This window comes from Triturus cristatus, chromosome 9 (genome assembly GCF_964204655.1).
Source record: "Triturus cristatus chromosome 9, aTriCri1.1, whole genome shotgun sequence".
NCBI classification, from domain to species: Eukaryota; Metazoa; Chordata; class Amphibia; order Caudata; family Salamandridae; genus Triturus; species Triturus cristatus.
Window position 1 is genome coordinate 165,592,535 of NC_140592.1, and position 14,204 is coordinate 165,606,738.

The 14,204-nt window shown below is 46.0% G+C and overlaps 1 protein-coding gene across 4 annotated transcripts in view; it reads right to left on the bottom strand.

Moving 5' to 3' along the window:
• ARHGEF3 (Rho guanine nucleotide exchange factor 3) overlaps nucleotides 1-14,204 on the bottom strand; it is an 898,185-nt gene that overhangs the window by 8,928 nt on the left and 875,053 nt on the right. The gene's annotated exons all lie outside the window — the stretch shown is intronic.

The following is a 14,204-nucleotide window of genomic DNA, read 5'->3' on the forward strand; positions in this document are numbered from 1 at the left end:
CAGGGACCTCTAGAAAAAGCCAGTGATAATACGATCAGCAATTAAACAGTACTATAAAACCGGCTGTTACTAGAGGTTGGCATTGAGTAATCATCAAATCGAAAGTATCTAAGTTTATCACTAGAGGACACTTTAGCAGAAATGCATTACTTTGCAGATTCACCAAATACGCCTGTTATTTTAAGAAAAATGATGGGTGCTGTAACTCTAGAGTACATGTGTCCAGGCTGTTGACTTCTATTGGACATCTTTTAACAAAGTGCAGTACCTCAAGTTATCCCATTCCTGATGGATCCTTAGTAATGGCCTCTTTTACTGTAGCCAGGAGCAAAAGGCATCGTTAACACCATCTTTCACTGGAGGTGACAGCTGAGTCAGTATCAAGGCTGCAGTACTTTGTCTATCACTAGAGGTCCCTTTGCAGTTTCATGGGGACTGCCAGCAAGAAGGGCGCAACTGCAGATCATTATTTTGTTCTTTGCATTTGTTATTTGCTTTGTCTAATGCTTTCCCCTGCATGCTTACTATTCTGCTCGCCTTTTTTATCTGTCTTGCCCTTGAAGGAGGCTAGGCCCCACGCAGCATTGTTTTGATTGCATTTTGTGCCTTTTTTATGCACCATGAGGGGGCCAGCCTCAAAGTGTATTTTTGCCCGCATTTGGGAGCAGAACGGACCATCACAAGCATCGAACGCATAGTATATACAACAATGACACAGGTAGTAAACAATATTAATGTCTATGCAGTATTGAACATTAATGATCCAATACAGTAATGTGCATCGATGTCCCCAAGCATGGATGAAAATCAGTAGCCTCATGCAGTGCACCAATGGGCCAAGGCAGTACTGAACATCAACAGCCATGGCAGTATTGAACATCTGCAGACCTTGGAAATTCACTGAAACAAAATCAAAGGTTATAGGGATGTTATAGTTAGGCTCAGATTTCACCCGTACAATACCATAGAAATTCAGCAGTTATAGTTACCTGAGCTAACTATAACTTACATCCCTGCAAAGCACTGCTTATGACCTCACATATTATGTCACTCCTGACATGGGCAGTGACATCACTGATGTAATCTCAAATAAATATCACTGTTGACATCATCCACAGAACCATTCACACACCCACTCACACCCCCACAAACTCTCATACACCCACTCACATACCCATATACATGCTCTTACACTCACACACACGCTCATACACCCACCTACTTATCCACAGCACCACTCACACCCATTCATTAACACGCACAGCCACTAACCCATACACCTACTCATACAGTCACTCACACACCCATACAGCCACTCACACATCCACTCACTCACAAATACAGCTGCTAACATACCCAGTCACTCACACATACAACCTAACAACAGAGCCACTCACACTCCCACTCACCCATACACCTACTCACCCATAAACCTACTCACACAGCCACTCACTCATCCATACAGTCACTCACACAACCACTCACCCACACAATTACTTGCATACACATTCACACATCCATACCGGCACACACATGCCCACTCACTCACCCATACAGCCACTCATACAAACACTCTCTGCAATATAGCCACTCACACACCCACTCAGTTAACTAAACACCAACACAAACAGTCACTCACTCACCCATACAGTCACTTACACACCAAGTCACTCACCCATACAGCCAGTCACTTACCCATACAACCATTCACCTACCCATACAGCCACTCACATACCCACTCACCCCTACAGCCTCTCACACACCCACTCATCAATAAAACCACTCACAGCCACTCACCCAAACTGCTACTCACACAGCCATGCACTTACCCATACAGCCACTCAGATACCCACTCACACAAGGATACACACAGTCACATAGCAACTCACATTATATATGTTAGAAATAGTATCACTCATTACACACTCCCAAACCGCCCAATACGCAGCGGCAACACCTCTATGACCATTTACCCCAACGGGAAAGTCATGATCCAAGCCAATAATGACAACCTAGAAGCTTTCGACTCCCTCTTCCCTGTGTTTCGTAAAGCCAACAATGACAACCTAGAAGCGTCTGACTCTCCCCTTTTTTTGCCCCGCAACGCTCCCGTGCACTCACACAGCTCCCGCCCAGCTAGTGCCTCATCCTCGGACAGCTCGCCCCTACAGGAGCTCGTACAAAGCACCCACAAGACTCCCAACATGAGAGTCAACCTCTTCCCTCCAGACACCATCCCCCCACTCACTGACCTCTCCCCAACAGCGTGCAACTCAACACCCCCCACGATCATTCAGAGCCCTGACACTGATGAGGCTCTGCATCCCCCCACCGAACAGCATCCCTCCCACCCACCCTTATACCACCACCCCCAACAAACAACTAGCAAACCCAGTCCGAAGCCCATGACTCCAGAATCTCCCCCTCCACAAACACACAAAAGTTGGCAGCTTGAACCAAGCCTGGGCCTTCCACACCCCACATGCATGACAATCCATAAGGCCTACATAGACAACTCCGAAAGCCAAAACCAAAGACCTACCCAACACCCACATATGACACCCACAGCCACCACAACCTACCCAAAAGCCAACACTACCAACCCAATAGCCAACACAACCAACCCAAAAGACAACACTACCAACACCAAAAGCCAACTCCAAGAACACAGACAACACTCAGACATGACATCCACAGCGGCCACTACCAACCATGCAAGACCTACCAAAACCCAACTCCTTAACTCGACCTCCGGCTGGAACCAGACACAAAGACACACAAAAAATACACCCACTAAGTGCCACCGATCCTACCGATCCTCCCACACCCCCTCCTACGCAATGACGAACCAACGACTTGCCCAAGTAGAAAGTCAGCTAGGAACGATAATACGAGGCCTCACCGAAATCCTACTTAACCATAACACACCACGAAAACCTAACCAGCACCCACATCCGACATCCGCAGCCACCAACACTAATCACACAAGACCACCCAAAGGTTGCGGTCAGGCCAGCTGGACCACAACCCCCCTCCTGAACCAAACACAGAGACCCAAAAGAACAAATGCCTCAATGTCCACGAATGAAGAAACGGAACTTGCCACCTCGTACAACACACCCACAACTACCACCTCTAGCTCCAAGATCCAGGTTATCACTGGTTTTGGAAGAGACCACTCCCCCTCAAGATCCTCCAGACCCCCAGCCTTCTTCACCCAGATCCCCAGGGCTCCCACAAAGAAGATACTTAAAAAAGAGGGATCCACTACCAACTGCATGCTTATCAACTACAGATCGGCCAACAAACATGCAACAGAACTGGCAGAGACCATCCTCACCCACGACATAGACGTCACGTTCATCACAGAAACATGGCTAAATGAGTTCTCCTCCCCTATTATAGACATGCTTGTACCCCCAGGCTTAAAAATCATCCACAAATACAGGACAAGCATTGGCATAGCCAATAGCTCTCGCCTTTGGGAGCTTATAAGTGTTTAGCCATGCAACAGATGCATAACTAAATACTTATAAGGTCCCAAAAGTGAGACCTATTGGCTATGCCAAGCGGCCCCGATCAAACATCAAAGCAAACGTAATCGCGGTAAAGCGCGGCGCGCGCGCCCGCGCACATGCACTGTAGCTCTAGGCTGGCCTGGTAGCACTGTTTAGAGCCCTCTCAATAAGTCTCGCCAGACCAGCGCATGCGCTGGGTCAGGCGAGACCTAAAAAAACAGAAGAGAGGAGGCATAGCTATCATACACAAAAACAGCATCTCCGTGAAAGAAACCGGCACCCTTGAGTATAACTCTTTCGAAGGCCTTACTACCACCATTAAGTCGAGCGATAACAAAACCCTACTCTGTCATCTCCTCTACCATCCGCCAGCTAACACGCCCACATTCGGAGATCACCTCTTCGATCTGAAAACTCAGTGCTCACTCAGAGACTCCAACAACATAATTCTAGGCGACCTCAATCTACACTGGAATGAGGAAAACAACTTACTAATCAAAACCTTAAACGATCTTCTAATCAGTAACAACCTCACCCAACACTGCACAAAGGAAACTCACAACAAAGGCTCAATCCTGGATGCCATTATCGCTCACACAGACACAGTCTCCATCGACCACTTCCTGCCTGTTGACTGGTCTGATCATCATATCATTCTATTCCACATCAACCAAAAGATCCACCACCAACCAAATACGCAGGACCCCCCTCGCTGGATGAGAAATCTAAGGCAGATTTCGCTTGCAGCCCTAGAAGAAAGGGTAAGCTCCCTCCTCCCCTTACACAATGAAGAGCTCTTGACAAATGAACCACATCACACTACAACACCACTATGACTTCCATTATGGACCAAATAGCTCCCCTGAAACTAAAAAGAACCAGAAACATACCATCCAGATCGTGGTTCAACACAGAAATAAACTCTGAAAGAAGATAACTAAGAGCAGCAGAAAGACTATGGCGTAACAACCCGTCCACAATCCTACGAACTAAACTCGAATCAATACGCGGAAAATACAAAAAACACATAAAGAATAAAAAAACCTCCTTTTTCTCCAATGCCCTTGGCAACGCGAAAAACAGAACCAAAGAACTCTTCAATCTCATCAGGCAACAAACCTCCAAGCCCTCTTCGACACCAATGGCGGCCTCCAAAGCCTTGTGCGATAACTTTGCCAACTTCTTCAATGACAAAATAACCAAAATAGAACTCTCCTTGGACATTCACTGTAGTCCCCCTGACAGGAAATCACTCACTGGGACAGAAAATACTATACCCAAGCACCCCTCTCACGTAAGGAAATGTTTCAACCCCATCACCGAAACAGAGGTCATTAAATTGATTGCCAGCTCCAAACCCTCAGCACATGTCCTGGACCCCATATCTACCCAACTGGCAAAAAAGCTCAAACTGTCCCTAGCCCCACATTGGACCAAAATTATAAACAGCTCCCTCCGCACTGGAAGCCTCCCAGACAGCCTCAAAATCGGCCAAGTCACTCCTCTACTGAAAAATACGGGCTCTGATACAAACAACCTGAATAACTTCAGACCCGTTTCCAGCCTCCCTCTCCTAGCGAAAATACTGTAAAAATGTGTTCTCCTCCAGCTCACCCAACACCTAGACAACATCAACCTTCTAAACCCCCATCAATCGAGCTTTAGAAAAGGTTGCAGCACAGAGACAGCGATCCTAAATGTAATAGATGAAATACACAAGTCTCTAGATACACGTCAATGTTGCTTACTCGTACTTCTAGACCTATCAGCAGCCTTCGACACAGTTGACCACAAATTACTCACCAAGGCACTACAAGAAAAGGCTGGAGCGGAAGAGGTGGTCCTACAATGTTTCACCTCCTTCCTACAGAACAGCACCCAAAGGATAAAAATCAAAAACTTCCTAGCAGACCTAACACCCCAAGGATCAGTACTCTCACCACAACTATTCAACATCTATATTGAACCCCTTGCGGCCATACTCAAAAGAAACAACATTCCCTTCCACCTCTATGCAGACGATACCCAGATCTATCTGGAAACCTCCTCCATTGACAACATTCAGACTGAACGATACTCTAAGAGAAGTCCAACAATGGCTATTGTGCAACTCCTTGAAACTAAACCAAGACAAAACAGAAATCCTTCTTATCTCCAACAAGGAGAAGAAACCCCAAATCACAGAATGGCTAAAAGCTATTGACGCTCTCAACTACAACCCCACACTAGCTGACTCTGTAAAATCACTGGGAATCACCCTGGATCCTAAGTTAGACATGAGCAAACACATCAAGAACACTGCAAAAAGCGCCTTCTTCAACCTTAAACTACTTAACAAAATAAAACCCTTCATCCCACAGAACGACCTCAAACAAGCCACTCAATCCCTGGTGTTGTCTAGGCTGGACTACGGAAATGCAACCCTCACTGGAGCAGCAAAATCACACCTAGCTCCCCTCAGATCAACTCTAAATGCAGCAGCCAGAATGTTCACTGGAATAAAGAAATATGAAAACATTTCGCCTGCATTCAAAGAGCTAAAATGGCTCCCAATCGAAATGCGTGCCAACTTTAGAACTGCCTGCCTCACCCACAAAGCCCTACACACAGGGAAACCCGCCTACCTGGCCTCCAAACTCCAGAAAGCCGGCCAGACAAGAAGCCTAAGGAGTATCAACACTCTACTCCTCATCCCTCCTAAAACCCGCAAACAAAAAACCGCTTCTCGATCCTTCACAGGAAATGCACCCAAAATATGGAACTCCATACCAGTCCATATCAGAACTATCCCCGATTACCTAGAATTCAAAAGACAGCTCAAAGACCTCATCATCAACCGACCTCTCACAAATGGATAGCCTGAGACAAACCACTGAAGTCTACCCACAGTAGCACATAGTCTCCTGTAACACCAAGTCATCTACCTCACTCTCCTCGAGACCCCCCCTCCCTGGTCACACCCAGTCAGGACTCACTGTGCTATCTACAGCGACAGTACATGAAGCAACATGTGTAAATGGACATACCAATATGAACAAGTGACATTTTGTTTTATGCGATGATACTGTTTGGTGCTCCCTAAATCTATGTACATTCTAGAGTGTTAATGTGTACCCTACGTGTGACAATGTTGTAAAGCGCTCCAATACATTCGGTTCTGGCCAGCACTATAGAAAACTCTTAAAATAAGTAAAACAAATAATTACTAGTACACAACGTATACTAATTTAAATTATGTAGTAGCTTACTATATATATTTAACACTCAAACTTTTAGAAAATACTCACACTTACTGGATGATGTCATCAGTGATGACACTGATCATTTCATGAGTGATGTAATATGTGAAGTCATAAGTAGTGCATTGTGGGGGCATAATTTATAGTTAGCTTAGGTAACTATAACTGCTGAATTTCACTGGTTTGTACAAGTGAAATTTGAGCCTAACTATATCATCCCTGTAACCTTTGGGTTTTTCAGTGAAATTCTAGGTTTTTAAAAATTATATTTCCTAACTATAACGTTCCTGTAACCTTTGTTTTTTAAGTGAATTTCTAAGGTTTTTTACATTTTATTTCCTAATTGTAACCAGTAACCTTTGGCAATGAGTGTGTGAGTGAGTGCATGAGTGTCTCAGTAGGTCTGTGAGTGTCTGAGTGGGTTTGGGAGTGGCTGTGTAAGTGTCTCACTGGGTGTTTGAGAGTCTGAGTGGGTGAGTGTGGTTTCAAGGGGGTGCATGAGTCTCTGAGTGAGTCAGTGAGTGAGTGGGTCTGTGAGTGAGTACGAGTCTCTGAGTGGGTCTGTGAGTGGGTGTCTAAGGGAACCTCGGAGTAGGTGTGTGAGTGTCTGAGTGGGTCTGTGAGTGGGTGCATGAGTCTCTGAGTGGGTCTGAGTGGGTGCATGAGTCAGAATGGGTCTGTGAGTGGATGCATTAGTCTCCGAGTTGGTCTGTGAGTGGGTTTGTAAGTGTTAAGTGGCTTTATGAGTGGGTGTATGAGTGTCTGAGTGGGTCTGTGAGTGGGTGCGTGAGTAGGTACATGAGTCTCTGAGAGGGTCTATGAGTGGGAGTTTGAGTAGCTCTGTCACTGGGTGCGTTACTCTCTCATAGTGGGTCTTTGAGTGGATGCATGAGTCTCTGAGTGAGGAGCTGCTGAGAGTGCGCCGTCAGTAAGCACAATGGTGTGCAGCAAACCATAAATGGACATCATAAATCATGAACTCTAGGTGCTCAGAGTTGGAAAACATAATCAACTCCCACAGTGCTACTGTGGTGCACAAGAATCAAGCCACGCCCGGCACTACCAGCACGTTAAGTCTTAGACTGTGGCACATCACCAGTGTCTCCCATGGCCATAAAAACTGGCTTCCAGATGTAAGGAACTCTTACTCTCCTCTTTGGCCCTGGCACAGCACAGAAGAATCCCATTAATCACCAAAGTGTTTTGATCTGGGGGACAGCGGCATGCCTGGTAATATTTTCCAGCAAGATGTCTGTCCTCAGTGACTACACAATGGACAGGCCTGCCAGAGTCAGATACTCAGGTGGTAGGCAGCAGCTGAAAGTTTTTGTTTTTGCTGTTGCCCACAGCTACAATCAAGTGGCTCCTTTCTGCATGTGCAACAGAGAGGTTGCGCTCTTTGGCACAATCTTACAGATAGAGATGTACAGTCCTGGGGGTCACATCCACCCCCAGACACTGTCTGGCACACAATGTAGTGATCGCCGTTGGATTAAAAACCATGGAGGACCACCTTTGTGCCATGAATTGACACCTATGAACAGCACAATGTAACCAGGACAACACAGTAACAAAGAAATCCGAGATGCTATCCAGTGCGAGGAAACAGCCTGCTACAGTGAAAGGATAACCGTCCAAAGGAAAGAGCAGGCCTCCTAGCAGATGCCTCAGTGACTGCAATCTGCCTGGCATAAGTCAGTCTGCATCCCCGTGGTTGCCAGCACAGCCAGGCCCCAGTTTGAAGAGGCTCTCTGCTGGCTCAGCCTGGCTAGGCAGTCACCTCTGTTTGGCGTAGGTGAGTCACTCCGACAGCAGAGCACTGAACAGAGTGCAACTATTTTTATTGGTCCTTCAAATTTGGAAACTGCATATAAAATGATGGTGCACACACCTGTAATATCTGATATTTATGTTTACCTTGTCTTCATTGCTTGATTCTGCTCGCTAGAAATTGTCACTCATAGTCTTTAAAATGTCACTCATAATTACACTGAAATTATGAAAGTGTCACACATAGCAATCTGAAACCTTGGTAGCTATGTACCCTCCTTCGGCCGATTTCAGACCAAGGTACCCCATACCCTGGGGCCAGCGTTAACTGAATTGGGGAAGGGGAGCTGCGCAGCCCCTCTCCCCGGGCTGATTTCGGCCCCGGGGACCTCATCCCCTGGCCATGTTTCCCTGGGTGCCCTGGAGCCTATCCAGGGCACCCAATGTGCTATGGGACCACTGGGAAAGTTAAAGGGCCCCCGCGGTCCCAGACAGCTCCCCGCCTCCTACGGGAGCCGGCATTGCTATTGCACATAGGGAGCTGATGGAAATGCAACTCCCTGTGTGCAAGAGCAAGAGTTAAATTTATTTCCCTGCCTGCATGTCTTCGGGCAGGGAAAGCGATGAAACCTCCACTTCCAGTGGGCGAGTGCACTTTGACAGCCCCCGCCTGCTGGAACCAGAGTGTTTTCTTTTGCTTGGCTGGAGCTGTCAGTTCTCACCAAGCAAAAGCATACAGCTATGTCCCAGGGGAAGGCACCCCGGGACATAGCAGGAGCCGGCCCGGGGGCATAGGGGATGGGGGGGTGTGGTCCCCATGGTTATATATGTTTCCCAGTGAGAGGCCACACCCCTCCTTTAATTTACAAGTTCCTGCCCCATGGCTGAGAACTGCTTGAGAGTTGAGCCACGCTGACCCACTCCTTCTGAAAAAAAAGAAAGCCCCGGGGAGGTGGGGGGGTCCCTGGAGCAGAGATGGGGGGGGGGGTTCATCCGGGCAGGCCCCCACCACTACACTTTAATAGTAGCCCCAGGGAGGTGGTGGCACCGGGGGCATGGGGTGGGGGGTCTGTGCTCCCCCCACATATTTGCACAATATAGCCCCAGGGAAGTGGCGGTCCCCAAGGTCCTGCATATTTGTCACATGTAGCCCCTGGGGATCACCACCCCCCTTTTTAAGCCCCATGCAGCCGCCTCCGTAATTTTTAGAGACAGCATGCCCCCAGGACCTGGCCCACCCGAGGGAAATATTAAAGGCAAGCGCGGGAGACCGCGCTTGATTTTTTAAAATTCCCTGCAAAATTTGCTAATATTTGGCAACAATCGCCGTGAATTAGAATCAAAAATTATTTTTTCCCTTGCCGGAGTCCCTCTGCGACCTCAACACCAAGGCTTGGGGATCAGGGTATTCCTACCATGCCCTCTTTTCTTTTTTCATGTTTTTTGGGGGGAGTCCCAAGATGGCTGTCAATACTTCATGGTTGAAGTGTTTTTTGTTGTTCTTCAGTTTTATATAGCACAAACCTGACCGGAAAGTATCAGAGTGCTTTACATGAGCACCAGCTGCGTTACAACCGGACACATTAGTTTAGTTAGGCAGGGGGAGATTAAGTGATTTGCCCAGAATCACAGGTTTCACAGGAGCGTCCCTGCTGAGACTCGAACCCGGTTCCCCAGCTTCGAAGTTGACCACTCTAGCCGAAGCCAATAAGAGCTCTGCCGATCTCTGCACAAGGTCGTCATTATTCGGCAAGTCTTCGCAATCGTAGATATACAAATTTGGATTTTCTTTAATTTCTCTAAAACTACTGAATGGATTTACACCAAACAACTGAAAACGTGATCAGCGTAAGCAAATCTACCTTTCTGCCAAATTCAGTGTAATTCTGTCCAGCGCTTTGCACTTTTTTCCACCCCCACCCCTTTTCTTGGCCCTCGTTTGATGGATCGCCCAAAACTTTCCATTTGCAACAAGACCTAACTTGACACTTTTTTGGGGGGAAATTTTGTGAGGATTCGTCAAACGGGGGCATATATAAAAGCAAATTAAAAAAATGCTTTACCTATGGAAACATGGTCCTAATTATAACTACCTACTGGCAACCGCCAGTTCGTAATCTATCTATCTATCTATCTATCTACAGATATATCTATCTATCTATAGATAGATAGAACAATATATATCTATCGGTCTATCTACCTATAGACAGATATCTATCGTTCTATCTATCTCTAGAGATAGATAGATAGATCGATAGATAGAACGATAGATCGATAGATAGATAGATAGATCGATAGATAGAACGATAGATCGATAGATCGATAGATCGACAGATCGATAGATCGATAGATCGATAGATAGATAGATAGATAGATAGATAGATAGATAGATAGATAGATAGATAGATAGATAGATAGATATTACTTCAGCCTCAGCAAAAATGTAGAGCAGACAACCGTGTATCTAGCTGAAAACATTTCAGCAAATAGAATCATAATGCTCTTTAACAGTAACACTAAAAAGTGCACTGTGGGTGACAATAACTGTGCTATCTTCAATGAATGTACTATTTTCTTAAAATATTATCAACAGGCTGTCTACTTTTTATGCACTAATTATATTTTCAGAAGGTAATACCTCAAAAACATTTGTGGATAAAAATGTCACAATATAAATACTTTTGTAATATGCTTTGAACTAAGTACATTTGGGTATTATTCTGTAAATGTGTACATTTTAAAATGGCTAATAGAGTTCATTAAAATAATGAACTGAAACAATGGTGGTCCTTGAAGTGCGCTCAAGGATTCGCTCTTATGTGACAAGTAATCAAAATCTACCCCCCAGGACGGTTTGTTAGCCGCCTAAATGGAACAGGATTATATTTTCACCACAACATAGTGCAAGCAGTGCAAAGTGCAACATTCCCAAAGACACAAGATCAAAGGCTCGTCCTCCCAGAGGATGTTTGCATCAACCCCCCGTTCTATAAAGTTCATGGCGAGGTGGGGCAGGGGCGGAGGAGGTTGTTGACTAATGTGTGTGATGTGGCCAACAGAGATGGCGGTCTGTTCTAAAGCTGCAACATGAAAGCACGTCTGACAGGACAGGCCCCTTGCGACCTGCACATCACTCTTCCACATGCCTCAGCTAAACAGACAGAATCCCCCTGCCCCACAAGCAGACACTAGGAGACAGAGAAAAGAATGACTTCCTTTTTCTGCCTTCACGGCACACAGATCAATTCACATCGCTCATGTTCCCTTTATTTACTGTTTGAATATTTCTGGCCAGCTTTACACACTGAACCCCCAATAAACTAAGGTTCATAGGTTGAAAGAAAGCAGTGCCCTGCCGTTTAACTATTGTGTCCGAGTCACGTTTGTCCTGCTTTCATTTTAATGCTTGGCATCTTTAAATCATGAGAATGTTTTCAAGGGCTGAACACACACCATCATTTTCATTGAAACGCAATAAGCCACGTTTTGGCAAAAAAAAGCATTGGCAGAGCCAATAGGTCTTGCCTTTTTGACCAATGGGTGTTATCATTTCTTTTTGCAGATGCTCTGCAGCATCAGCAAATAAAAACAAATTGAAAAAGAGAGAGAGGAAGTATTTGCAAGTGGGTTCGGATCCGGACGCTATGGCGGTTGCTGAAATGGTGATGTCCAAAGCTAGGTCAATGAGTGTGTACCTTGGCACTGCGTGGCAGATTGTTTGTGAAACTGGTATCCTGACTTTTTATTTTGACCCTTGAATGACAAAAATCCAGTGTGTGCCCAGAGGCTTAGGCTGGCCCCTACTAACGTGAAGTTCAGAACCTCTTCTGTTACCTGAAAGACTGCACCAAGTGTGCCCTCATAGTGGGCGCTGGACTCCTGTCCCTGCCTTGGGTGAGCACGAAGTGATGACCCAGCGTACTGTGCTTAGCAAATCTTTATTATAACCAGGCCTTTTTCTCTGTGTTTTAGAGATCTACTGACTACTCTGGAGTAAAGTTCTGCTGTTATATGAACCCCAGAACCTTGCGCTGACAATCCATGTGCGTGTCAAGTGTGCATGTGCAGTGAGTTTGTAGCACACATATGGTAGTAGGACACTGTGTGCTGTATGAGTCTGAATACTGGGACCAGGGGAGCCATTTTGTTTATTAGTTCTTACTGATAACTGTCATTTGGTAGATACTAAGGATGAGAGGTGGTACTGAGATCCTTTGTTCAAGGTGAGGACGTTTCTATGCAGGGCTAGCCCTTTTGCTTGTCCCTTATTACTGCTTCACGAAGGGTAATGGAAGACAGGCGCAGAGATCTCACACTTGAGTGTAGACTTGTTTTGTATGCTCCTACTTAAAGATGGCAACATTGCTACCAGCAGTGAAAGCCTTCCCCTTGCACAAAGGCTGTGTCTGAAGAGCAGTCAGAAAATTACATCAGAAAGGGAACCAGTCCAAACAGGTTCTGAAACTCTGTATAAGTATTTTGTCCATAATCAACTGTGAGTCAGTTATGTATGATCCAGCCTTTTTAATTTCCTGTTTGCAGTGGTCCTGTCCTCTTAAAAAAGAGAATTGCTCCAAAAACAGGACCACTCCAAGGAGGAAATAAAAAAAGCGAGGTGTTCTAAGCTTTCCCCCTTCCGGATCATACTGAACTACCTGGGGAGTGGGAATTCTGGACAAAATGCCTATGCAGACACCCATTGCTCCTAGATAAGAATGACAGACAAGGAACTTGGTAATGATTGTGGACTCAAAAGAAATAGTGATGGGGGCGTGGCTTGGACGCCGAGGGAAGATGGCGGATCTCCGTTAGCTCCGCTCGGACGCGGTGCTATGTAGCTGTGTGGAAGGCTTCCCAGCGAGCTACGGGTACTGTCTCCAGAAGATCTTACCAGTGGAACATGGCGTGATTCTGAATTGCTCCTCGTTGGCTATTTTTACTACTCCTATCCCTCGGAGACGTGGCGGTTTGATTTCCTGAGGTAATGCCCGACGGCGGCCATTTTGTATCGAGGCGCCAGTATTCTATTCCTGAAGCACCGCGCACACATTTCCTGGATCCAGTCATGCTTTGATGCTTTACTGCTTCATTTCTCTTCGAGAGGGAGTCTGTTCCAAGTTCAACAGTCGCCAGTAGCCCCTGGCCATGCTTGTTCTATACCGTTTCTTTCTCCGGAGAAGGTTTCATAATTTTGTCTTTCCTTCAGTGGAGCCGTGATTAACCCCTATGTTCCGGTATCTTCAGAGCCACAGGCTGGATGCATTGCAGCTTTGTGTATCTTTTTCTTTTTGTTCTAAGGTGATGCTGTAGTGGCTTTATGAGTATCTTCGTCAAACCTTACTGCGTATGAGAGAATTCCGTGTACTTTTTCCCGCCAAAAAAGCATCTCGTCAAATTGCCAAGATGTCTAATGATTCCCATCCTCCAAGTAAACCGTCTTTTTCTGGCGCAAAGCCTAAAAGGCTGAAGAATGACCCGCCTTCGCCTATTCTTTCATCGCAAAGCCCAGTTTTGGATAACATACTAGAGGAAGTGCGTGGTCTCCAGCCCTTCATGGCCGCCACAAACGAAAAATTGCAACAAATAGAGGACCGATGGATTGTCATGGAAGGTAGGGTGACTGAGTTAGAACAACGCGTCAGTGACGTTCAAGATGTTGCCACAAAAATTCCGTTAT